The sequence below is a fragment of the Pelodiscus sinensis genome, chromosome 3 (assembly GCF_052426305.1).
Source record: "Pelodiscus sinensis isolate ZL-2025 chromosome 3, ASM5242630v1, whole genome shotgun sequence".
NCBI lineage: Eukaryota > Metazoa > Chordata > Testudines > Trionychidae > Pelodiscus > Pelodiscus sinensis.
Genome location: NC_143054.1, coordinates 26,917,433 through 26,942,244, shown reverse-complemented (window position 1 = coordinate 26,942,244; position 24,812 = coordinate 26,917,433).

The window sequence follows — 24,812 nt, the reverse complement described above, 5'->3', positions numbered from 1 at the left end:
CTTCTACATGCCCAAATTAAGTTGAAAATCCACTGTTTTTGTCCCCTTAGAAAGTTCCTTATCTAACCATCCTCCACTCCAGAAATATGCTTGTGCATTGGCAAAAATTCCAGTCCACAGGACAGAACCATGCACAAAATACCTTCCCCTGGGTAGATTATCATCATCTTGCATGCAAGAGGTGCAATGGGCATAGTAATTTACTTGTGGCTTATACCAGCAGCAAATTATGACCCATCCTGTGTTGACAAGAGAAAGAGACAGGGCCAACATTTTTATGCTAAAAACCAGGTATACTTTAAAAAGAGAGAAAATGGGAAAATCCATTCAGCTAAATCATAATAGAAATTTAGCAGATTTTTTTTTAAATTTGGAAGCAAATCTGTTTAAAAGAAAAGTATACCTTCTGTGGTACATGGCATAACATCAGTTAATCTTCCATATGCTTCTCATTTCTCCACCGCCCTCCCCCTCAAGCAATGTAGGCACAAAAGCAAAGTGAGTCAGTGAGCAGAAGACAGAGCTAGCAATCACTGAGTCCTAATCCTGGATTTGCCACTGACTCACCATATAGTCCCAAATAAGTCACTTCAAACAAGAAATGGTCCTGAACCTGAACAATGGATCCCAACTTCTTGAACTTCACAGCTTGGGACTCTCTCCTCTCCCAACCTGTAAAAAGATGATAATATTTAGTCATCTACCTCACAGGCATATGGTAAGAACTGGACAGTGCTTTGCTAATGTAAAGCACTGACGTAGTGATGGGTACCTTAGAAAACTCTAAATTGATAGAAAGATGGAGTATTTCTTTTTTCTTAATTTTTTCACATGAATGAAATAAATGAAATAAAATAATAATAATTGTACCTAAGCTATCTAGCTGCTTATATGACAATCAACTTAATAGCCAAGTACCTAGGGACCAAGACCATGGTGACTAAGTATTGCACAGAAAAAAAACCCACCCTCATTTCAATAACATAGAAAATTAAATACAATCAAATACATTATGAATAAAATACAACCTAAATGGGGAATTTTATTCAGTAATGAGGAACGAGCAGTGCATGAGCTGCACTACCTTGGGAATTGGCTCTGGAAGGGATTGGTTCTCAGACAATTCCTGCCCTGATTGACCTTTGTTCCCAGGACATAATAATTTACTTGTGGCTTATACCAGCAGTAAATTATGACCCATCCTGTCCTGGTTTATCTCCTTTGGCCATTTCTACCCATCCTCTGTTTACCCACTCTTTGTTTCTACACTTTGTATTTAGGAAGCACATGGAAATTAAGCAGAAGATGACTTACTTCTATGTACCTGGATCAATATCCAGGTAACAAGTAGAAGAGCGAGGTGGGCACATAGACTATGCACCTCATATAAGGAATAAGTCACAAACCAACTCAAAGAGAATGTATACAGTGAATAATAACTAAGGTTCAGAGACAGCTACGCTAGCTTTGGGCAACAAGTGAATATGGTCAAAGTAAAGCAATAGTGTGGAATGATATACAGACAATCAGAAAAGTAACAATATAGAAATTCGCAGAGGGGTAGCTATGTTAGTCTATAACTTTTAAAATAGTGACCAGTCCTATGGCACCATAGAGACTAACAAATATATTAGGTTATGAGTTTTCATGGACATAATCCACTTCATCTCATCACTCCAACTCATCTGATTAAGTGCGTTTTACCCACAAAAGCTCATGACCTAATATGTTTGTTAGTCTGTAAGGTGCCACAGGACTGGTTGTTTTAAAAATATATAAATTGGAGATTCTTGGAATTTTAAGTGCATTATAACTACCACAACCATGTGGTATGGAATTTCCACCTGAAAATATCTGAGAAATGCAAGATTCTCCACCACTTGTAAACTCCGCTCCCCCCATCCCCCAAAATATTCCATACTCCCAAATTCTAAGGTTTATTTAGACAAGGGCTACTCACCACGTGGCCTGTGGGCTGCACATTGCCTGCGGCCTGTTTGTTTGTGGCCCACGGTATGGTTTAGGTTTCCTGCAGGTGAGATCCTTTGAATATGGCCTCCACTGTGAACCTGCTCCACAATGGTGAGCCAATTTAATGGTCTTCTGTTGAGATGCATTTTAGTAGTTAAATTCCTAGACTATCTTTGCTCATTAAAAGTGTTGTCATATGGGTAGAAATTGAGTAAATATTGCATTTTATTCATATCAGCAGAACTGACTTAAATGGGGCCTGCGTGTTGCGTAGTCTTACCTTAATCTTTGTATTCATGCCTGTCAGTGTGAAAGAGGCTATTTGCATATATATTTGCATGTATATGCAACCACACTTAAGTTGTGACCCTCGGCATGGGCTATGAGTATCATTGTTGCCCTCAGGGCTTCCAAAGTTGAGTAGCCCTGATTCAGACGATTTTTCCATGTGAAGAGGGAGCGTTCAGAAAGGTACTTTCCACACCTGTCCCAGCCAATTCTCCCTGACATTCACTCACTCCAACTCTCCTGTTATGTGATTACAGGATAGCGTGACAGATTCCTGCACAGAGTCAGCAACTTCACATTTATGTGGAATTAGCAAAAATGCTAATTTGGGCATTTTGCTGCCAGGGCAATTTTTTTGTACAGTTGATGCTTCAAAGCTATTTGAGAAAATATGAAATCTAAGAAAAAGGGGGACCAGTGAAAAGGGAAGGCAATTGAGATGAAATGTCCTTACATAGAGTATCTTAGGCTAAAAAGGGGCAGAGATAGGAGCTTTTATTAATAGTTTTAAATAAAAGCAAGGCAAAAAATGACAGATATGGTGGGTTTCTCGGAAGCAGTTTCTTGTCCAAAGGAGGGGAGGGAATGGACTTAGATAAGTTTCCTGATCTACTTCCATTGAGGCATTCCAAACAATGGAGTATCAGTGTATAAGGACCTTTTTGCTAGTAATGGGATATGCATATTTGACTACACCCCTTCCCTTTTGGACTAGGACATAGCCACAATGAACCACATGTTCGTCATCTCCGGAGTAGATATCTGCAATTCACTGTATCTAGAGCTGGAGGCAGAGATAATGCAAACTCCAGCGTATGCAAAATGTAGCCACCTATCCCCTTATCAGGAAAAGCTGTCAAAAACATCACAAGAATGTACCACACCTCCTGCTAGGTCTTGATTCAGTCCATTGTCAGTGTCAGTTAAATGCCCTGGTCTTTACTCCTTAACTGCTGGTCTATAGGACAGACTGCCTCTTCATTTGTATTCTAGTCAGACTATTGCTTCCCCAGAGATAAACAGAACCAGACACTTACAATCCAAGCTGTAGTGTGGATCTGAGACAGGGCAGTATAGAAAAGCTTAGACAGCTGCTGCTTGCGTTGTACCTGTTACAGGAATAGGCAGGATTTCAAGTGCCGAGCCTGTCAGTCTGGCACCTTTCTGAAGTGCAAAAAGTTAATTAAAATCCAGGTTTAAAAAAAAGTGAATGAGCCTACAATAGTCTTTAAATTAGAGAAATTCCTTAATACGAGTGGTATTCATCTATGATGTGCTATTTCTCAAGAAGGAAACAGATTAGAAGTTTCTTAAAATAAAAAAAAAATCCATTCTGCATTCCCTTCATTGCTGCAATCACTGCATTGCAGTTTGTGTGTGCAGGATCAAGAAGTAGGGCTAAATGACATTGCAAACTAAATTTAAACAGTGACCATCTCTTCATCTACTCTGATGTGCTTTGGGTTTTCATTAAGCAAACAACTTTTCCATGGGTTTTTCAAATCAAACCCTGAAAATATTTATTCTATCATTATGGTTTTCAGGTCTGCTTATTCCAACCAAAACCAAAACAACTTTCTTCTTGAAACAGCTTGTCCGAGTATTCAGACTTTCAACTAAATATGTCAAAAATCTGGCACAGAGAGTTGCATCTTTTCAGCATTTAATATGTGAACTTTAATTCACTACAAATAGACCAGTCCCAAGGATGTGTAGTGAGAGAAACACAAACAGGAACAGAGCACACAGCTAGGCCTTGATCCTGCACTGAGAATTCATTTCATATCTTACTGAAAACACAGGAGGACTCCTGCCACTACCCTGAGCCTCATTGAAGTCAAATGTTCTGAGCGTAGATTTGGGGCTATAAGAGTTTTATTTCTGTCCCTACACAAATCTGAATGCTCATGTATGGGTATTAGAAATGTGTATAACTACTAAACATATCCACAGTGATTTTAAATAATGTCACATTTATAAGACATTTATGAAGGACATAAATTCTTATGTATCAGAACATACGTCAAGTAGTTACCGTTTCATGTTAGGAACAAACCCCCCACATGGCATGGTAGTCCATTGTAGGGATTTCTACACCTTCCTTTGAAGCATCTGAAAAAAAAAATCAGAGAAGGTGGTATATTCCCCAGGCTTAACAGTAAACTCAGAAGATGTATAAAGAGGCTGAGGGGGAAAAAAACCCTGCTGTTATAAAGATATATAGATTTGGAATATGCATGAAAAATGAAGTCAATATTCCTTCTGCCAAATTGACAGTAAGGAAGGGAAGTAGAAATCTCATGATCTTCAAAACATTTCTCATGAGGAAGGGAAGAAGTTGCTTATCTACAAAGGTAATGTGGAAACTTTCTTAGGTACATATACTTTGTCCTGGGGAAAGTACTCTTAGACATATTTCAGTCTAAGGACACCATGGGCCTCAACCTGAAAGGTGGGCAAATGTTTTTTAAATTGACTTAATTTCTGGAATATCCAAATAAAGACTTGTTGAAAGATTAAAGAACAGAGGGCAACAGGATACAGGATTATTGTGGAAGTTGGCAACTATTATGGCTTCTCATGGGGAAGTTTAACATTTATATTTGGTGATATTTATATTTTTTTTAACACAATTATTGGATAAGAACTGAAAACCAACCACATATTGGCTACGTCTACACTGGCCCCTTTTCCAGAAGGGGCATGTAAATTTCACCAGTCGTCGTAGGGAAATCCTTTGAAAGTAGGAATAAGACCCTCCGGAAAAGGGCACTTTTTCCGGAGGATCGGGGCCAGTGTAGACGCTCTTTTCCGGCTTTTTTAAAAGCCGGAAAAAAGCGGCGGACATTTTTATTTAAATGCCGCGGGGGATATTTAAATCCCCCGCGGATTTCCCTACAACGACTGGTGAAATTTACATGCTCCTTCCGGAAAAGGGGCCAGTGTAGACGTAGCCATTATGTTTACACATAATATAGGTGATTTACAGACAAATAGAAAGACACACACTTCTTTGACATTTTTACTGTCTAATGTGAATGTGATGAGTGAGGGAGTGAAGGATGAACTACAGCAATAAGATTATGTAATTCCTGGGGAGAGAAGGGTATATGTTTGTATGTGCACACTTGTTTGCATCCCTTCAGGATTTCATGTCACCTTCATTGCCATAGCATTTCAAATGAACAATACAGAAATTCTGAGATCAATCATGCAAAATAACTTAAGCAAGGTATCTGACATAACAGCCCAGATTCTAATCTCCATTACACAATAAAAATCTGAATCAATCCTACAGAAGCTGGTGGAATTAATCAGTATAAAATTGGCATAAACGGAAGGAGGATCAGGCTCCATAAATCTGATAAGGTGAATCAGTCAGATCAAATTAGAAAGTTTAGGGCTCCATCCTGCAACTACTTTGTACACAAGTAACTTTGTACCGATGAGCAGTCTAGATGAGTAATTTACACTCATTGTGCTCAATAGTTACATTGTTACAGGATCAGGACCTTGGCTGTTACCAGAATCAAAAGTTTCTGTGTTTGGGGAGTTACTTCTGCCCCTTTGCTTCCAATTTCTTCTTAAGATCATAACACAAAAATACAAACTCCCCCACATCACACACAATCACATCAGACAAAGAGAAGAGATGATATTAACTCCAACACAGTACATATCTGTGGCCTGATGTCTAAATCACTATTCCTCCTCCATAAAAAGGATATTTTGGTACAGCGCACATCCAAACAGACTCATGGTCAATTCACTGGACTATCAAGTTAATAGACACCACAAACAAGAAAATTAAAAAAACAAAACCTCTGGTTCATTGATAATTTAAATATGGAGACCCAGATCCTGAGCTGATGCACAGCAGCATAGCATTACTGAAGCCTTAAGGGTTTACACCAGCTAAGGATCCAGCTGGGTGAATTTACTTCCAAATGATCTGGCGAACAGGCAGAATAGGATGAGTGGCACTACTGATGGAGCAAGCAGGTTGTGAAAGAGTTCAGCATTAGCAGAGACATATTTCACTAGGAACCACTTACTTCTTAAACAGATAAGGGGACCACATGCTTCTGCTTGCAGTTCTGTGAAAGCTCCTATCTAAATTGATAATAGCATTTTCAGCTGTAAATCTGCACATTTTTGGCAACTGTTGACAATGTTACACACTTGCTTTGACTAATTGAGAAAACAGACACTTCCTGCCAACCCCCCCAAGAAACCTGGAGATCTTTACTGTGTCAGCTACCTTATTTAAAAGAAAAACCCTCCACCACCTACTCTCTACCCCTCTGCTATCTGTTTGGATAATGGCTTTCACAGCTGAAGAAATGCAGAGAACAGAAGTGGTTTTTGTGGTATTCAACATCTAGAACCACAATATAAAGATATGTAAATAGCCCCTCATTCATCCATCTGATATTTGCAAAGGATGGTATGATATTTAATAGCAAAGATGCAACACCATTTCCTAAGGGAAGTTGGGGAAAGTGGAAGAATGTTAGTGGTGTTATTTTTTAGTAATCAATCTTTTATTGGTTTTCAAAACACCCAAAGCCAGATTCTGGCATAGTGTGACATACTGATGTATATTTTTGAGTAATAGCAATGTTTTGATTTTAAAAAGGAGTCTTTATTCCTCATCCCACCCTTATTCCATGGTATCAGATAAGGAAAAGGAAGGCATATAAAATTGAATAGAGGTGCAAGCAGTATCTGAGAACCTCTTTCACTCTTATATGGTGATACAAATGTGCCCCACTACTTTAATTTCCCAAGCAGAACAACAGATTTCAGTTTAGCAGCCCAGGGCAAGAAGATGCCAACACACACTAATCAGACATCATGTTTCTTTTTAATAAAGCTTCCTCCCAGGAAGCATTACACAAACTTTGCCTCTGGCTAGGGATCATTATAGCAATCATTTCATCAGACCCTAGGTTCAGAGTTCCCAAATTTACAGTCCACACCCACGTCTGTGAATCAGGATAGGCCTGTCTCTAGCAGCCTCAGGGAGCAACTGCCCCTACTCACTGCAGCCTTCCTGGTTTCCACTCCTTTTTCTACCTTTCACTCTGCTTCCTGTTTTATATCACTCAACCCTGGGGCAGGGCAGGGCCTAATGGCTATCTCTAGGTTGTAGGCTCCAGCCTGTCTCTTAAAGGTGATCTTTTAAATATCCCGTATCAACCCCCGCCCCCCCCCAAAAAAACCCAAACAAACAAACGGATACATCACTTACTTTGTACAACTTTCAGGGTGTGTTGCCAGGGCTGGCCCACAAAATTTTTTGGCACCCATGCCACCTTTTCTCCTGCCTGCCTGTTATGTCTCTTGTGCTCTCCTTCCTTCAGCACAACACTCCACCATCTTTATGCATCTAGAGTAGAGAGAATACGTGTGCACCAGCAGCCCACACAATTTTCTACAGTCTGGGTCCTAGTGGCGCCTCCTCCCCGCCCCAGTCTGGCACCTGAGGCTGCCGCCTTAGTTCACCTCATGGTAAGGCCAGCCCTGCATGTTGCCATGTCCTCAGAGTAACCTATGAAGCAGACTGTATCTCAGGATCACCCAATACACCACTTGCTCCAGGGAGGGAGCAAGGTAACTAGAGCAGGGAGATGTATGTGCATTGAGACACCAGCAGTAAGCTAGGCCACTAAGTTTGTAAAGTCTAGCACTCAAAAATCAGGCAACAGCATATTTATCTATTACTCATACAAACTTATTTTTCTTGGCATGTGTGTTTTGAGGGTCATATTGCATGGTCATATGCTTTTCAAATAATAAAGTATAATTTCATGTTTTCTTCATAAACTTTAAATATATATTTATCAGAATGCACACCCCTGTGTTCATGGGAAACTAGATCCTCTGTTATTTATCAATTGGTGTAGTTTAATAGGCCCAATAACTTGTACAACATTCCTAAAACGGCATATATTGTTATCAAGAAAGCTATGTACACAGCACAAAGAATAGAACTGGAAGGGAGATCATCTAGTCCAATCCTTTGCACTCACGACAGGACTAAGTATTATCTAGATCATCCCTGACAGGTGTTCGTCTAACCTGCTCTTAAAAATCTCCAATGATTAGGCAATTTATTCCAGTTCTTAACTACCCTGACAAAAAGTTTTCCCATTGTCCAACCTAACCCATCCTTGCTTCAATTTAAGATCATTGCTTCTTGAACTATTTTCAGAGATTATGGAGAACAACTTTTCCTCTTTTCTTCTTTGTAACAAGATTTTATTTACTTTAGAACTCTTAAGTCTCCTCCTCAGTCTTCTCTTCTAGAGACTAAACCAACCCATTTTTTTCAATATTCTTGCATAGATCATGTTTTCTAAACTTTTAATAATTTTTGTTGCTCTCATCTGGACTTTTTCCAATCTGTCCACATCTTTCCTGAAATGTGCCCAGAACTGGACACAATTTGCTCGCTGAGGCCTAATCAGCACAAAGTAGATTGGAAGTATTTCTTCTCATGTCTTATCTACCACATTCCTCCTAATGCAACCCAGAATGATTGCTTTTTTTTTTTTTTTTTTTTTGCAACAGTGTCACATAATTGACTCATATTTAGCTTGTGCTCCACTCTGACCCCAAAATTCCATTCTGCAAAACTCCTTTTTAGGCAATTTCCCATTTTGTATGTGTGCAACTGATTGTTCCTTCCTAAGTAGAGTCCTTATTGAATTTCATTTTCATCTTTCACTTCAGACCATTTCTCCAGTTTATGCAGATCATTTTGAATTTTCATCCTATCCTCCAAAACACTTGCAATCCTTCCTAACTTGCTATCATCTGCAAATTTTATAAGTGTATGCTCTCCATCAATGATTTAGATAATCATGAAGATATTGAACAGAACTGAATTTAGGACTAATCCCTGTGGTACTCAACTTGATATGCCTTACTATCTTGATTGTGAACCACTGGTGATTACTCTTTGGCAATAGTTTTCCAATCAGTTATGCACCCATTTTATAGTAGCTTCATTTAGGCTATATTTTCCTGGTATAATAATGGTATAATCCATTCCAGCTGTACAAAAGTGTATCAAACATTGCGAAAAGATTTGCTTTGGCGCTATGAGATATAGAGCAAAAAAACAAACAAAAAAAAACAATTGGAGATATAATATAAAGGTTTTGGTGGGAAAAAAAGTTCAGAGAAGACACCTGCGAACTGTGGGAAGCAGAGGAAGAAAGGGATGCACTTGTGCACCAGATGCACAGTTGCCACAAAGCCTAAAAAAGAAACCAGCATCTTTTGGTGTAGAATTATTTTTTCTCCAGGTCAAAAGTGCAGCAGCAAGACAATATGTTATTTGTGTAGGACAAGTATCAGCAGAGAGAAGGAAGGAGCACACTTGGGAACATTTTCTCTACAAAAAGAAAACAACGGTGCAATAGAAACATCTATATAGAATTCAGTGGACTCCCTGTAGTACTGTAGGGAAGAAGAGTGAAGAGAAGTAAAATTTAAATGTAAAATTAGGTTAAATATGCCCAAGTCAATTTTATTGTCAGTCACTGCTAGTGCTTTTTTTCATGGCTCATGTAGCAAAAGAATTTTAATGATATTCAAGCAAAAAACCATTACATTTATCAGCACATTTTATCCACAAGGACCACTAAGGGCTATACCATGATGACATCACTTTCTCCAACACTGAAATAAACTCACTTCTGGGTAAAAGTATTGCACCTTATTAAGATTAACAATAGGTAGAAGCACCATAGAACACTACTTACTGTGCACTAACTCATTCATCCCTTTTCAGCTTGCCAAAGAATGCAAACTTCTCCATTAAATACCTGGCTGTAGGGGAAGAAGAGGTAAATTAATGATGACTAAAGTCCTTGCAAAAACGTGTAGGTTTTCCGGGGGATAATACCACCATTGGCTCTGACTCACTTCAGTCCAGCCTTTCCCTGCCTGTACAGCTTTGCCATGTGGCATAGCCCATAGAGTGGTTAGAGCACTGTTTCTCAATCTGCAAGGATGTGATCAGGTTCCAGGGAGAGTGCAACCAGCTTCTTTTTCTTTATAGGTAGATGGAAAGGGAGATCTCAACATTATTTTCTTTTTTAGCCTGCTGAGAACCAATGTGCCACACAAGGGAATTTAGATTCTGAAGAACAGGCACTTGCCCCTTCCCAATCTCAAGCGTAGGATCAGCTGGATGCCAAGCCATTCTATCTGAACAGAGAGAAAGGACAACATGGCTTCTAAATATATTATATTCTCTACATAGCTTAGAAAAATCTTTAACACCTTGTTGATAAAACAGTTGAATTGTATAAGACTTTCTGTGACCCTGATTGAAAAGGGCAGCAGATGAACACATGTTCCTTTAAACAGAACAGTGATGTCATTCCACAACAACCTTAAGAAATATGTTTTGAAGTAAAATGCAGGACAATGTACCCCAGACTAACACGGCTACATTTCTATCACTGTTTTGAAGTAGTGCTTTTATATGGAGGACATTTTAAATGGTGCTTAATGTATTTACAGTGTGTGGGAGCTAATATACCTTGAAGGTGAGAAAAGTGTTCAGAGAATTGATTTAGCAGATAAAGCCTCTAATTAATGTGGTGTGTCAGGGTATCTGTGAAATGAAGTAGAGGCTATGCACTCAGTTTTTGCATATGTTATGCAACATTTCATCTAATTTAGTTGAAACATGCTCTTGCTTCATTGGTTACTATAGTGAGGATATTTTTAACTCTCCTTGTGGTACCTGAATAGCTAATCTTTAACTAACTGTTTCACCACAGGAGGTCCCAAATGTTCCAAGCAAGACCTAATAAATGCAAAAAGTATTTCAACTTTCTTTCTAATCCTTAACTTTCAGAGCCTCTTTTGCAAGCTTCCTCCAATTTTGCTCTCACTATTCGAGTACTGTAACTAGCGTAAAAGAGTTAAATGTATATTTATACAGATAGATTTGAATAACAATTGTAATGGCTATTGCTGGTTTCAAGACAGAATTGATGGAGTTAAGTCATCGCCTAAGGATGTAATATGTTCCACTCGCAATGCTTTGCAAGAATGTTATGTTGGGGTTAAACAGTTTAATATCCATAATGGTATGTTTACATTTGGATACCTAAATTAAGCTTCTGTCTGTTATCCTCACTCCCCCCATGCACTTTATTAGTGTCAAAAGATTTATGAGTATTTGACATAATGATTCAGTTCTAAATATTTTAAAATGTAAAACTGTGAAATTTTTAAATTTTTCTTAAAAAAAATGAATTCAGAATTTTTCCATGAGCTTTTAATTATTTGTGATATACCTATCCTGATAAAAATGAAAGAAATTATGTTCTATGTAGTGTCCTACAAACCTGTATGTTGCCATGATCTTTATCTAAAGATGGTAGAGTTCCAGTTTCAGATGTATAAGGGCTATATTTTCAAATCCTGCTTTTGAAACTGCATGTGCAAATGTTGTATGCAAATCAGTTTGCAGCTCAAATGTTGTATGTGTTCATTGAACAGTACAATGTGTATGTGTAAATGACTTTCAATATGCAATCAGTATTTGATCATGTAAAATGGGATGCTGGATATCTAATTACCTAATTAGTGTATAAAGCAGGGGTGGGGAATCTTTTTTGGGTTGAGGGCCACTGACTCACAGGAGAAAAAGGGTGGGAGGCTGATATGCCAACATGGGCTCCCAAATGCTGGATGGGGAGGAACCCGGAACCTTAGGGGCTAGATCCAGGTAAGCTGGGAACCATATCTTGCCCCTGGGCCTTAGGTTCCCCACCCAGGTATAAAGGATTCAGTCTGGCATTGTGTCCACCATTCTTACCCAATCTAGTAAACTTTTAAACATATGCTTAGCTTTAAGCACAGATCTCAACAGAACTATTTATGCACTTAAAGTTAAACACATGTTTAAGTGAACTTGGCCAGGATGCTCAGCATTTTGCATTTATGTGCTAAATTCAGCACTGGGGTGCACAATTTCAAACAGACTGCTTTAAAGTAATCATGAAAATTTGACCACAAGTCCTATATGTGCAAAAGGCAACAATGATGCAGTGTTAAGTATGAGATTTCAAGTTTCTACGTTAGTGCAAATGAAATGTAAGGCTTCTAAACAGCATTAACTGAAAGAAAAAGTAATTAATCAACAGTAATCGTGTGATGAATGGGAAAGGTACTACCCTTTCCTGGACATCCCAGCCATTCAATTAACTAAATTGCCTATAAGGGTTAAATCCAAGACAGTGGGTCCTTGAGAGTCTCCAGGAAGTGTTGGCAAAAAGCCAGGACAGCAAATGAAAAGAGAATGAAGGTTTTTTAATTGAAGTAGCCCTCTCCTGCTGGGATTTTTGTGTGATCAGAGCAAGAGCTGGGAGAGATGAGTTTAAGCCACGTATAGCGTATGGAATTTCCAGTGATATCCATGCCTAGAAAAGAACTAGACCTTGGAACAACTGATATGTAAGTAGATCAGGGAATATTTAGTCAGATGCATTCAGATTATGTTCTTTATTTTTGGGTTTGTTGAATTCCTCTGTGCTGAGCCCATGTATGCCCCCTGTACACTGTAACTTTTAAACTGAATCCCAGGGAAGCAATTCTCTGTGTTTCTAATTTGCCTTTTTTCAATTGCTCTGTAACACCTAGCAACCAAATATGCTTTACCAAGTATGTTGTCTTTGTTTTGTTAATAAAATCACCTTTTTAAGACTATGATCTGATTCCTGTGTCCTAGAAGGCAAGAATTTCTGTGTGCATGTGCCTGAGACTGAAAGGCCAGCTATTAAGAAATTACAGTTTGTTTTTAAGTTCTCTCAAGAGAGGATTAAAGAGCTTGAGCGTACTGCAAATTCGCAAATGTGTCTTCCTGGGTTCTTAAAGGGGTTTTTGTATTTGGGTGGTGGCAGCGTAGCACTCAAGATCAGGGAATCTGTGACCTTGGGCATATTTTAAGCAGTAGCCTTTAGTGGCATTGTATTTTATGGTCTCTTGTGGGCCTGCACCTTTCTGCAGTTGAAGGGAACAGCCTTGACAGATGGCAATCCATGTCTAAGTGGAACATGTCTAAACTTCACCACCAGTGCAGTAAAATATATTTAAGTGCAGTGGAAGGATTAAATATAGCCTTGTGTGTTGACTGACCAGTAATGGAAGATTATTATATTTGTTGTTCCTCCGCACAGCACAGTAAAAATTATACTTCCTAGAGATAATGTAAGCACAGATGAATACATAATGGAGATGTGGTCTACATACTAACGTAAGTGAAAATTGAGTATATTGTTTGCAGAGCTCAGACTTGGGAAAAAAGACTTGATTTAATTAACTAGTTTCCTATGATTGCTGATATTTTGGCAAATGCCATAGGTGGTCAGGCTGGCCTATTATTTATATAGACACTTTTATCTATCAGTGGGGGATTGGAGGTCACTACTGGGTTTGATTTACAGCTGGTCAGAGAAAAATATTGCGACCCCCCCACCCAATAAATATTCTAAACATTTGCAAGTAACTCTATAATAGGTTGAAAACAAAGATATTTTGTGAAAATTGTCAAAGAATCATTTTTTAAGTTTATCAGCTTTGCATTAGTGTTGTGACCAGTCTACCATTATCTTAAATAACTCAAGGTATGGGAAAAGTTTCAATACTTCTACTCTTAGAAACTTCCTTAGGGTATATTTCAAAATATCACACTTACCTAGCTTTTTCTGAGATTCAGTATAAAATTTTCCTCAGAGCAATTTTAAGTCATAATTTCTACAGGCTGGACCTTTCTAGTCCAGCACCTTTTTGGTCCAGCACCCTCAGGACCTAATTGGTCCTGAATGAGGGAATTTGGCAGACCAGAGGAGGTCTCCTGTTATAGGCTCCCCAGAGCACCTTCCACCAACCAGGCACTGCAACAACAAAAACAAAAAATCAGATACAAGTGCAGGGGCACAGATTCACCTAAAAGGCAGCATCCACTGGGACACTCCTTGAAGAAGACATATATTTTCTGCAACTGTAATTCAAAGCAACTATAAAGGGAAGGTGAGCAAAACAAAGGAAGACTGGGATCATACCGAATATTTAAGTCATTTTGATCTCCAGCCACCTTCCTAAATTTGGCTCATGATAAGGAAGGTAACATGAAAATGTAAAGAGCTGCCCTGCTCAATGTATAGGAATGAAGGTATCTTGTTTCCCATTTCACTGGGTGGAGAATTTTCTCAGTTTCCTACTGTCAGTAAAACTGAAGACACATGAAGGCTGTATAGATAAAGGCTACAAACAGTGTAGATAAAGGCTCTCTATTGCCTTCCACACAAAGAAAGTCATGGGAGTTATACGAGGCAGGCTCTAATAGATGCAAGGGCAAAGGTGAAGATAAGTCAGTGACCACTGTACTATTGCAGAGCTCAGAGTGCTGCTGCTTCACAAGGCAATCAATGGTAATGTGTTAAACTATACCAAAAACATCCAGCCAAAAGATCAATAGTGAGTGCTTAGTTCTGTTGACTAGAACAGCGAGGGTGTTACGCATGTACTCCTAATTAAAAGGTAATAAACCCTTACATACGTTACTGCTCTGACAAGAAGGCCATAGCAGTGAGGATTAGGGATGTAGATGGTTGCTGTTTTGCAGCATGAATCTTGAGGGCTAAAGTGGAGTCCTAAATACCCATTTATGCATTATTATCTGCAGCAGCCATTTCCAAATTATGGCATACTTACAGGTGATCTGTGAGGAGCTTGGCAGTCCAATAGTGCTGATTCCTCCTACTTCTTTACAGTTATGACCTAGAATGCCTAAAAAGCCTAGAGCAATGTGAAAGCACAGATAATGAGAAAGTGGAAGAGCATGTTTATCTACCTCTACTAGGGATGTTTCTAAACAGGGAGGAGAGGAAATGGGAGTCACTTCACAACTGGATTCCACAGTGGGAGTGGAGCTGCAGTGGGACATCCAGGGAAGCAGGAGTAATGGAACAATTGAGCCAGGCAATATATACAAGTGCACAGGGGACACAGAAAGAACAGGTAGCTCAGCAGCAAGTTATGGGATGTTCACTCCACACCTTCACTGACAGGATCAAGGTAGCCAGGGAAAGAGCTAATTAACCTAATAGACTCTGTGTGTGTGGGCGGGGGGGGGGGGGGGGTTGATTTAGGCTGCCTAGGCAAACCCTGAAAGATTCTCATGGAAACTCTCACTCCCGTTCCTGTTTGATCATTTGTGGTTCCCAAATTTACTTGAATCCCAGGCTTAGTGGCTTCTCACCTTGGGCTACAGGAGGGGCCTTCAGTTGTGGGAGGGCTTGTGTTCATTCACATTCCCGAGACTTCAACAGATGAGCAGGTATAGGCTGGGCTGATACAAAGCCAGCAAGCTGGGAGCAGAACGGGGTAGCATTTTTTTTCAGGAGGAACGGCTCTTATGCAAGAGGGGGGTTTTGCACAAAAAAGGAGCCATGTAGACAGCTCCTTTCACACAAAAGCCTCTCGTGCAAAAACAGCCTAATTAATTATGCAAATTAGGTGCAGTGATGTTCCACGGTTAGCCTCATTTGCATACGTTTTTGTACAAGAGGCTATAGTGTAGACATAGCCGTGTTATTTCGGAATAACTGGCCTTATTACATTGTCCGCATGTACACAGCAAGCCATTATTTTGACATAATGTCAAAATACTGTCAAGCTGAAGGACTTCTTACTCTGACTCCTGTAACCCACATTTACAAGGAGTAAGGGAAGTTGGAGGAGGAGTGCTCTTTCTCGGACTTCCTGCTGTGTAGACAGTGTCAAAAGCTAAAATAAGCTACTTAGACTTAAGCTACACAATTGATGTAGCTCACGTTGCATAGCTTATTTCAGCTTTTGCCCTGCTGTGTAGATGTGCCCAAAGTGACCTGGATGGAGGACAAAGTCATGAAGAGGGAGTTGCAGGGAGAGAGACAGACTGACACCCTGTCAAATTGATTGGAGCTAATCTTCAGAGCAGCAAGGAGGCGCTGTCCTGCCAGTGAGTTGAACTTTGTTATGCGGCTTGCACTGCAGGAGAAATCCTGGTACCGTAACAGCATTTGTGTGGGAGGAGGAAAAAAGGAATAGGAAGCAGAGAAGCACGTGACAAGGAGCAGTGGGAGAGAAAGCAATATCTGAGCGGGAGATGAAATGAACAAAACCAGACAGTGTGATTAATTTTTCTCTCAAAGAACAAAGTCCTTGTTGCACTCCTGTAGCTGCCACAGTAATCTTATGCACTCATGAACAGGAAGGAAGGAAGCCACGAGACAAGATTTATTCACATGGGTCCCATAAAATGAAAATATGCGGCATTTTAATTGTTCATCCTAAAACAAGAAAAAACGTTTTGACCAAAAATGTTTTCCCCAAAAGCTCATTTTGCTTAGAAAGGCATTTTCAATCAAAAATATGTTGATGAAACATTTTCAACAAGCTTTATTTTTTTTAAAAAAACCTTCCTGGTTTGCAGACCATCAACTATATCTTTATTAATTAATATACTGTATTGGCTAAAGGTGATTGGACCACTTGTAGCAGAATAATATGTTGCCAAAGCATTTTGGAGAAGGAATTTTTTATGGTAGTAAAGGAGGTAGGAAAAAGAGAACTAAAACTACATATATATATCTATTCTATAGCTTGGTAGGCAGGGTAATAGCTTGGCATAAAGTAGGTACAAGTCTCTACTCATAATGATCAAGAATTTAAAAAAACCTCTTGAAAATGGATTGAGAAAGGACTTGAACCTGTGACAAATGCACTATCAATCTCAGATTTGTTTGTTTTTTAAAAAAAGACATTTGATGCAATTTCATTTTTGCATCATTTAACCTTCAGCATAAAATATTTTTTTTAAAGTTATACCAAATTGGAACTGTCAACTTAGAGTCAATTTTAATATTGCCTGATTGCTGAGGTCAGTCTATTGTTGAATAGAAAATACACTGAATAATATAGGATATGGCAAATTCCGTGGTTTAATATTAAAATCTTCAGTGACTGACCATGTTCATTTAGTAAGCTGAAAAATGCCAGCATTTGAGAAGTTAATTGGAAAAGTCTCTGGAGTCTAACTACTCACTGCACTTGCTAAGAATCATCCATTGTATATTACATTTTCAACATAAAAATCATGAAATGAGATAAAGCAAATGAATTCTTGGCATCAGTCTTCACAGCTGAGGACATGAGAGAGATTCCCAAACCTGAGGCTTCTTTTTAGGTGACAAATCTGAAGAACTGTCCCAGACTGAGGTATCATTAGAAGAGATTTTGGAATAAATTGATAAACTAAACAGTAACAAGTCTCCAGGACCAGATAGTAAGCACCCAAGAGCTCTAACTAGGGATGTAATTGTGTAGTCGATTAACAGATAAGCAAAAGCTTCCTTCCCTGCCCCACCTACCATTAATTTTTTTTCCAGGATGGCCAGCAGCCTAGCTCAGTCGTGTCTTGTGATGGGTCTGGGACTTCTGTGGCTCTGCATTTAAAATGTATTAGAAGCCAGGCGGCCTGGTAGCCTGACTCAGTTCTAGCTTGCACCTGGGTCCAGGAGCTTAAACCTCCCTGTCCCAACAGGGGCTGCTACCAACCTGTGCTGCTTCCTCTTTATCAGAGGCAGCAGCACAGGGTGACAGGCAGCCAGTCCACAAGGGGAGCTGGTTTTTAAACTGGTTTCCTTCACAGACCAGTTCCCACCTGGCACCCTGCACTCATGCCTCTAATGCAGAGGCAGTATTGCGGAGTGGCAGGGTGTTCATCAGGGATGATAGAATAGTTAGCTGCCAGCCCCAGCCCCAGAATAGTAGACTAACTGATAAGAATTCCTGAGGTTACTCGACTATTCAATTAAGCGATATTTAACATCCCTAGTTCTAAGAACACTCAAATATGAAATTGCAGAATTATTAACTATAGTTTGTAACCTATCACTTAAATCAGCTTCTGTACCAAATGACTGGAGGATAGCTAATTTGATTTCAATTTTTAAAAAAGGCTCCAGAGAAGATGCTAGCAATTACAGGCTGGAAACCCTAACTTCAGAATCAGGCAAATTCATTAAAACTACAGAAAAGAACAGCATCACCAGACATGTAGGTAAACACAGTTTTTTTGGGAAGCATTAATTTAGTTTCTTCATTTGAGCAGCAGCTACTCACCGAGCAACAACACAGGTGAGTAACTGCGGAATGGTGGGATTTGGGAGGGCTGAAACACCCTGGTCAGCTAGCTGCTGCTTTCAGCTGAAAGAGGCTGCCCTGTGCTCCATCTGATCGGGCGGCTTCTCCTCTGCGCCTGCCCACATGGAGCATGGGGCACCTTGGCTTAGCTCCATGGCTGCCAGGCTGCTCCACGTGGGCAGGCACAGAGGAGAAGCCTCCCGATCAGCTGGAGCGTGGTTCAGCCTCCTCCAGGCTGAAAGCCACAGCCAGCTGGCCAGGCAGTCGCTTCTCTTCGCTCCAGCCTGGCTGCCCTGCGCTGAGCCCGGGAAGCTTGTTCCAGCACAGCTGGAGGTAAGTTCAGCCTCCCTGGGCTGAGCGCAGGGCAGCCAGGCTGGAGTGAGGAGAAGCGGCTTCTCTTCGCTCCAGCCCGAGGAGGGGGCATGGGGCAGAGTACAGGGCAGCTGGGCAGGAGCAAAGAGAAGCAGCTTCTCTTTGCTCCAGCCTGGCTGCCCTGCGGTCAGCCTAGAGGGAGCACAGGACAGAGGCTTCCCTCCATGGCTGGGGTAGGGGACTCCTTGCTCCTGAACCTTGTTCCCTCTCCCCTGCCCCAAACCTGTCCCCCGTCCTCCTGGCCCCGTGTTCCCTCTCCCTGCCCACCCTGGAGAAACCAGTTCCCTCTGACACCCTGTCCCCTTCTGCAGAAATCTGTCCCCCTGCTACCCTCTGCAGAATCCTGTCCCCCCCAGCATCCTGTCCCCTGCTGCAGAAACCTGTCCTTCTGGCACCCTGTCCCCTCTCTCCTGCCCCCACTGGCACCCTGTTCCCTGCCCCAGAACCCACTAGCACCCCTCCCCAGTACTGTGTCCCCTGCTCCCGAATGACTTTTCTATTGGTCAGAGACCCCTGACTCAAGGCAGGTTCCCTGCCATTCTCATAAATAAAGACAATGCAGAAATCTTTTGTTTGACAGTATTTTAGTTAAAAATGAAGCCTGGCCAACAAACCCCCAATTGGGGCCAAGCCCCCATCTGGCCACAACCACTCCTGCATTCCTACTTCCCCAGATCCTAGATCTGAGCCTATAAAACACTAGACCCCCCCTGCCCTGAGCCTTTCACATATCCCAACCCAAATTCCTGCACCCTCACATCCACAAGCCTGTGGCTTGCTTAGTACCCCAACACTGTCCAGCCTGGAGCCCCTTCCCGGAGCCAGCATCCCCTTCTCCACCTCCTCCTGCATCCAGATTTCCTCCCAGAGCTTGCATCTCTCACCCCTTCCCACACCCAAATCCCTCATTCCCACACCGGAGCCCACACAGCAAGGGTACGGCTAGACTGCAGGAGTTTTTCAGGATTCCGGAGATATGCAAGAAAAACTCTTCTGCATCCAGGGTTGTGTTTGTTCTTCCCTTTTTTTTAGTGGAAGAGCAAACACGCTCTTTCGGTCACCCCTATATTCCTCTTTCCACGGGTGCTTCCAAAAGAAGGGTGTTTTTTTTTTCTAACATTTGGTCCAGTCTAGACAGGCCAAATGTTGGAAAAACCTCTTCCTACAGAAGATTTTTTTTTATATGCAGCAGTATAAGGATTGAGGATAGTAAGTGACGGAGAGGAGAAGAATAGAGAGGGTGGGGCTTCAAGGAAGGGGCGGGGCAGTAGATCTTGGCTTGGTCTGTCATTTAAAAAGTGATCTTGGGTGTAAAAAGGTTAGAGACCACTATCCTAAATGGTAAAAGCTAGGACCACCACATTTGGTGTACAGTTTCCTGTTAACTTAAAGCAAGGTCATGGTTTGGTTGTGCCAGGACAATGGGATGTGTGTAGAATGTGAGTGGTTTACATCAAACAGAAATGGAGGTGTGTTATAGCAGCGGCAGTTATACTCATGAACAACCAAAGAGGGGCAGCAAGCACTGTGGACAGTTATACTGATGAATGACCAGAGGGGGGCTGCCAAGTGCCCCAATCCCAGGGACCAGCTGCTGATTGGCAGCATGGTCCCTGTTGCCTCTACCTGCCCCTGGGAAGCAGCCACCCACTGTGCCACACAGCCCCTGTTACTCTGGGCCAGCCCCAGGAAGCAGCTGGGAGGAGTTGTCCATCATGGTGTGTGGCCCCAGACACTAGGGAGAAGCCAGGGAGACAGCTTGCATACTCCTTCTGCCACAGGTTGGCCCTGGGAAAAAGCTGGAGGGTGGCCTGCACAGTCCATCCCCACCCTGGGCCAGCTCTGGGCCCAGACAATGTTGGCTAAATCTTCTAGTACATATAAAAATGATGAAGTCTAAATTAGCTTTTACCACCGAAGAAAGAAATCTTGGAGTCACTGGTGGATATTTCTCTGAAAACATCCAGCAGCAGCAGTCAAAAAAGCAAACCGAATGTTGGGATTCATTAAGAAAGGGACAGATAATTAAGAAGACAGAAAATAACATATTGCTGCTATATAAATCACACCTTAAACACTGCATGCAGATATGGTCACCACATCTCAAAAAGATACATTGGAATGGGAAAAGGTTCAGAAAAGGGCAACAAAAATTATTAGAGGTACGGAATAGCTTCCGTAGGAGGAGAGGTTAATAAGAATGGAACTTTTCAGACTGAAAAAACTATGTCTAAGGGGGGGGGATACATTTGATGTCTGTAAAATCATGACTGGTGTGGAGAGAGTAAGAAGGAAGTGTTATTTACTCCTTTTCATAACACAAGAACTAACAGGTCACAAAATGAAATTAATAGGCAGCAGGTTTAAAACAAGCAAAAAAGAAGGTATTTCTGCATACAATGCACTGTCAACCTATGGAACTCTTTTCTAGAGGATGTTGTGAAGGCTAAGACTATAATAGCGTTCAAAAAGAACTAGATACATGCATGAAGGATAGGTCCATCAGTGGCTACTAGCCAGTAAGTGCGGAGATGCAAAACCATGCTCTGAAATGTCCCTAGCTTCTACTTGTCAGAAACTGGAAATGAGAGACAGGATGTATCATTTGATAATTATTTGTTCTGTTCATTCCCTCTGGGACAACTGTCATGGCCATGGTTTGAAGACCGGATACTGGATTAGATGGACTATTAGTCTGACCCAGAATGGCCAGTCTTATGTTCTTAGCAAATTACTGGTGACTTCATCAAAATTTTAACTGCTCGTAAATTTATCACCCATGTGATTTGCTTATTACTTCAATGACTCAAACAGTTGATTTGTTTTCTGTGAAGTATTTTGACCTTTTACAAAGCTGTCTACATGATACTGAAACTTTTTTTGTTACCTCAAAGAAATAAAGCAACCCCAGAAAAATACACAGTGAAAGAGGAAAACACATGTTAACCAACAGAATGTTTTGACTAGTATTTCGCAATATTGTAGAGAAGAAAACAGCAGCAATTCATTTAAAGGACTGCTTTTCAGAATACATTTCTAATGGGATATGCAGTAAGATTTGAGTTGTATTACTTTTACATGATTATACTCTCCACTACCTACAGAATGTGTACTTCCATATTGTTTGTTTGAGTTTTTTTTTACAGAGGGTCAGAAACCTTTACTTGCTCTGGTTGGTTATCAATTACTCATCAAAGTATTTCTATGGGACCATCTGTAGGAATAGAAGCATGTTAAAGTGTGTGTGTGTTTGGGGGGGAATGAGAGTTCATAGTATGAGTGCAAAGGTTCAAAACTGGGGAAGTCATTGCTATTTCTCCAAAACATGTCACCTGTTCCAAGGGCCGAATCCAAAGTTTGTGGAAGTCAATGGGTATATTTCTATTTACTTTTCATAGGTTTCTATATATAAAATGACACGAAGGGACTGTTGTGATCATCTAGTCTGACCTCTATAACAAAGCCCATAGAACTTCCCTAAAATAATTCTCAAAGCTTATCTTTTAGAAAAGCATCCACTCTTGATTTTTAAAATTGTCACTGATGGAGAAACCATGTCAAGAACAAGGACGCACAACTAGCCCAGGGCCGCCCACAACATTTTGGCACCTGAGGCGGGGAGCTCTAATGACACTCCCATGCCACCTTTTCTCATACCTTCTTGTTATGTCTCTTGTGCCCTCCTTCCTCCAGCACAGCACTCCACCATCTCTGTGCATCTAGAGCAGAGAGAATACATATGCACCAGCAGCAGACACAATTTTCTACACTCTGGGTCCTAGTGGTGCCCCCCCACAGTCTGGCACCTGAGGCGGCCGCCTCAGTTCGCCTCACGGTAAGGTCAGCCCTGAACTAGCCTGCTTGCCTGCTAACTCAACCACCAAGCAGGCGAATGAGTGTAACAGGGACTCAGTTGAACCTCCTTGATTGTCCCAACCACCCAATTAGTTAAGGAGATCTACTGAGCTGCTTTTAAGACCAGCAGCATCAGGGTGATCCAAGTGATCTATCCCCTTTCACTCCACTTAGGAAGGAACAATCAGTTCCATACATACAAGATGGGAAGCGACTGTCTAGGAAGGAGCATGGCGGAAAGGGATCTAGGTGTCATAGTGGACCACAAGTTGAATATGAGTCAACAGTGTGAAGCTGTTGCAAAAAAAGCAAATATGATTCTAGGTTGTATCAACAGGTGTGTTGTAAGCAAAACTCGTGAAGTCATTCTGCCGCTCTACTCTGCACTAGTTAGGCCTCAGCTGGAGTACTGTGTCCAGTTCTGGGCGCCACATTTCAAGAAAGATGTGGAGAAATTGGAAAGGGTACAGAGAAGAGCGACAAGAATGATTAAAGGTCTAGAGAACACTCAGGAGTTGGTCGAGGGTGGGGAAGTAGGGGCAGGTGGCAGCCCCTGCTGTGGCACTGCCCCTGGTGGCCCTGGCTTATGCCTGCTGCAGATCTTTGACTTTCAGGCGCATCTGCTCCTGGGTGCGAACATGTCCCTTTCGGGCCATGGTGACCGCTATGTGGCCATAGATGGCCGCATTCCTCTGCCTCGTGTGGCGATCATGGACGTTGGGGGCCTGCCCCCAAACCTCAATGAGGTCCATGACCTCCGGACTAGTCCAGGAGGGCACGCACCATCTCTGGCCTGGGTGCTGGGGGACTGGGTGGGGGATAGCTGGCTGTCACTGGTTGCCTGGCTCATCCTGGGGCCACTGGGTCAGGGGCAGAGACTGCTGGCAGGCCTGGCTCTGGCAAGTGCCGTCTAGCCAGAGTCTACCCCTTTAAGGGCCCCAGGGCTGGGGAAGAGGAGAGGAGTTTTCCTGGTTTGGCCCAGAGTGGCCACCAGGGGGAACTGGGAAGGGCTGGAGGCCCCCTAATTCAAAATAAGTGTCTACACAGCGCTTATTTCGAATTAGCTATTTCAAATTAAGCATTATTCCTCATAGAATGAGGTTTACCAAGTTCGAATTAAGCGCTCCGCTATTTCGATTTAAATTCAAAATAGTGGTTTGTATGTATAGACGCTATTAAAGTTAATTCAAACTAACGACTGTTAGTTTGAATTAACTTTGTAGTGTAGACATATCTGAACAGTTGTGAAGTGACTTGAAAAAAAAATGAGAAGCAGAAGCTTCTGTCTGGAGCTGGTATTATTGAAAACTTGAAAGCAGAAGGAAAGGCTGTGGAAATGCAGCAGTGAATTGCTACTTTCAATGCTGTAGAAGAAGAAAAGATAAATGCATCTACTGCTGACTACTACTGATTCTGCACTGTGAAGAAAAACTGATGAAAAGGACGAGCAGTTTGGGGTTGGTGAAAGTTCAGTTGTGTGTGGATATGTGGATGTAAAAAGACTTCCTGACTTCTATGCAGGATGTTGCAGGAAGAGAAGAATGTCTTCTAAAAAAAACTTATTCGTTTTGCCTCTACAATGGTGAAGTTCTTTGTTGTATGAGAGGGGCTTATTTACTCTCCATCTACTGTAAATGTACATTGTCTTTTCTCTGTTACATTGCATGCTTTTACAGAAAGATTAAGTCATTGGACATCATGAGTTTAGCATGTGATCCAGACCACTCTGTAGAACTGACCTGCTTGTATCATTAACTTTTCCAATTTGCATCATCTGGAACATTTACAAGCAATGACTTTCAATTTTCTTCCAGACTGGTAAATATCAAATTGCCCTGGGTCAGTAGCAGACCCCTCAGGGATCCCAGTAAAATTGTCCCCATTGGATTCCCAATTTACAACTACTTTGAGAGCTATCAGTTTTCCAGATTTAATCCATTTAATGCAGGTAGGCTTGACAGGTTTTATAATTTAAACAATTGTGTATTTTTGCATTTCTTTTCAATTGGTATCAATTTAAATTTGCCCAGTTGTGGAAAATTATGGGGAGTCAGGCAATGGGGGATCAAACAATTATTTAATCACAATAGATATTGCTATTCAAT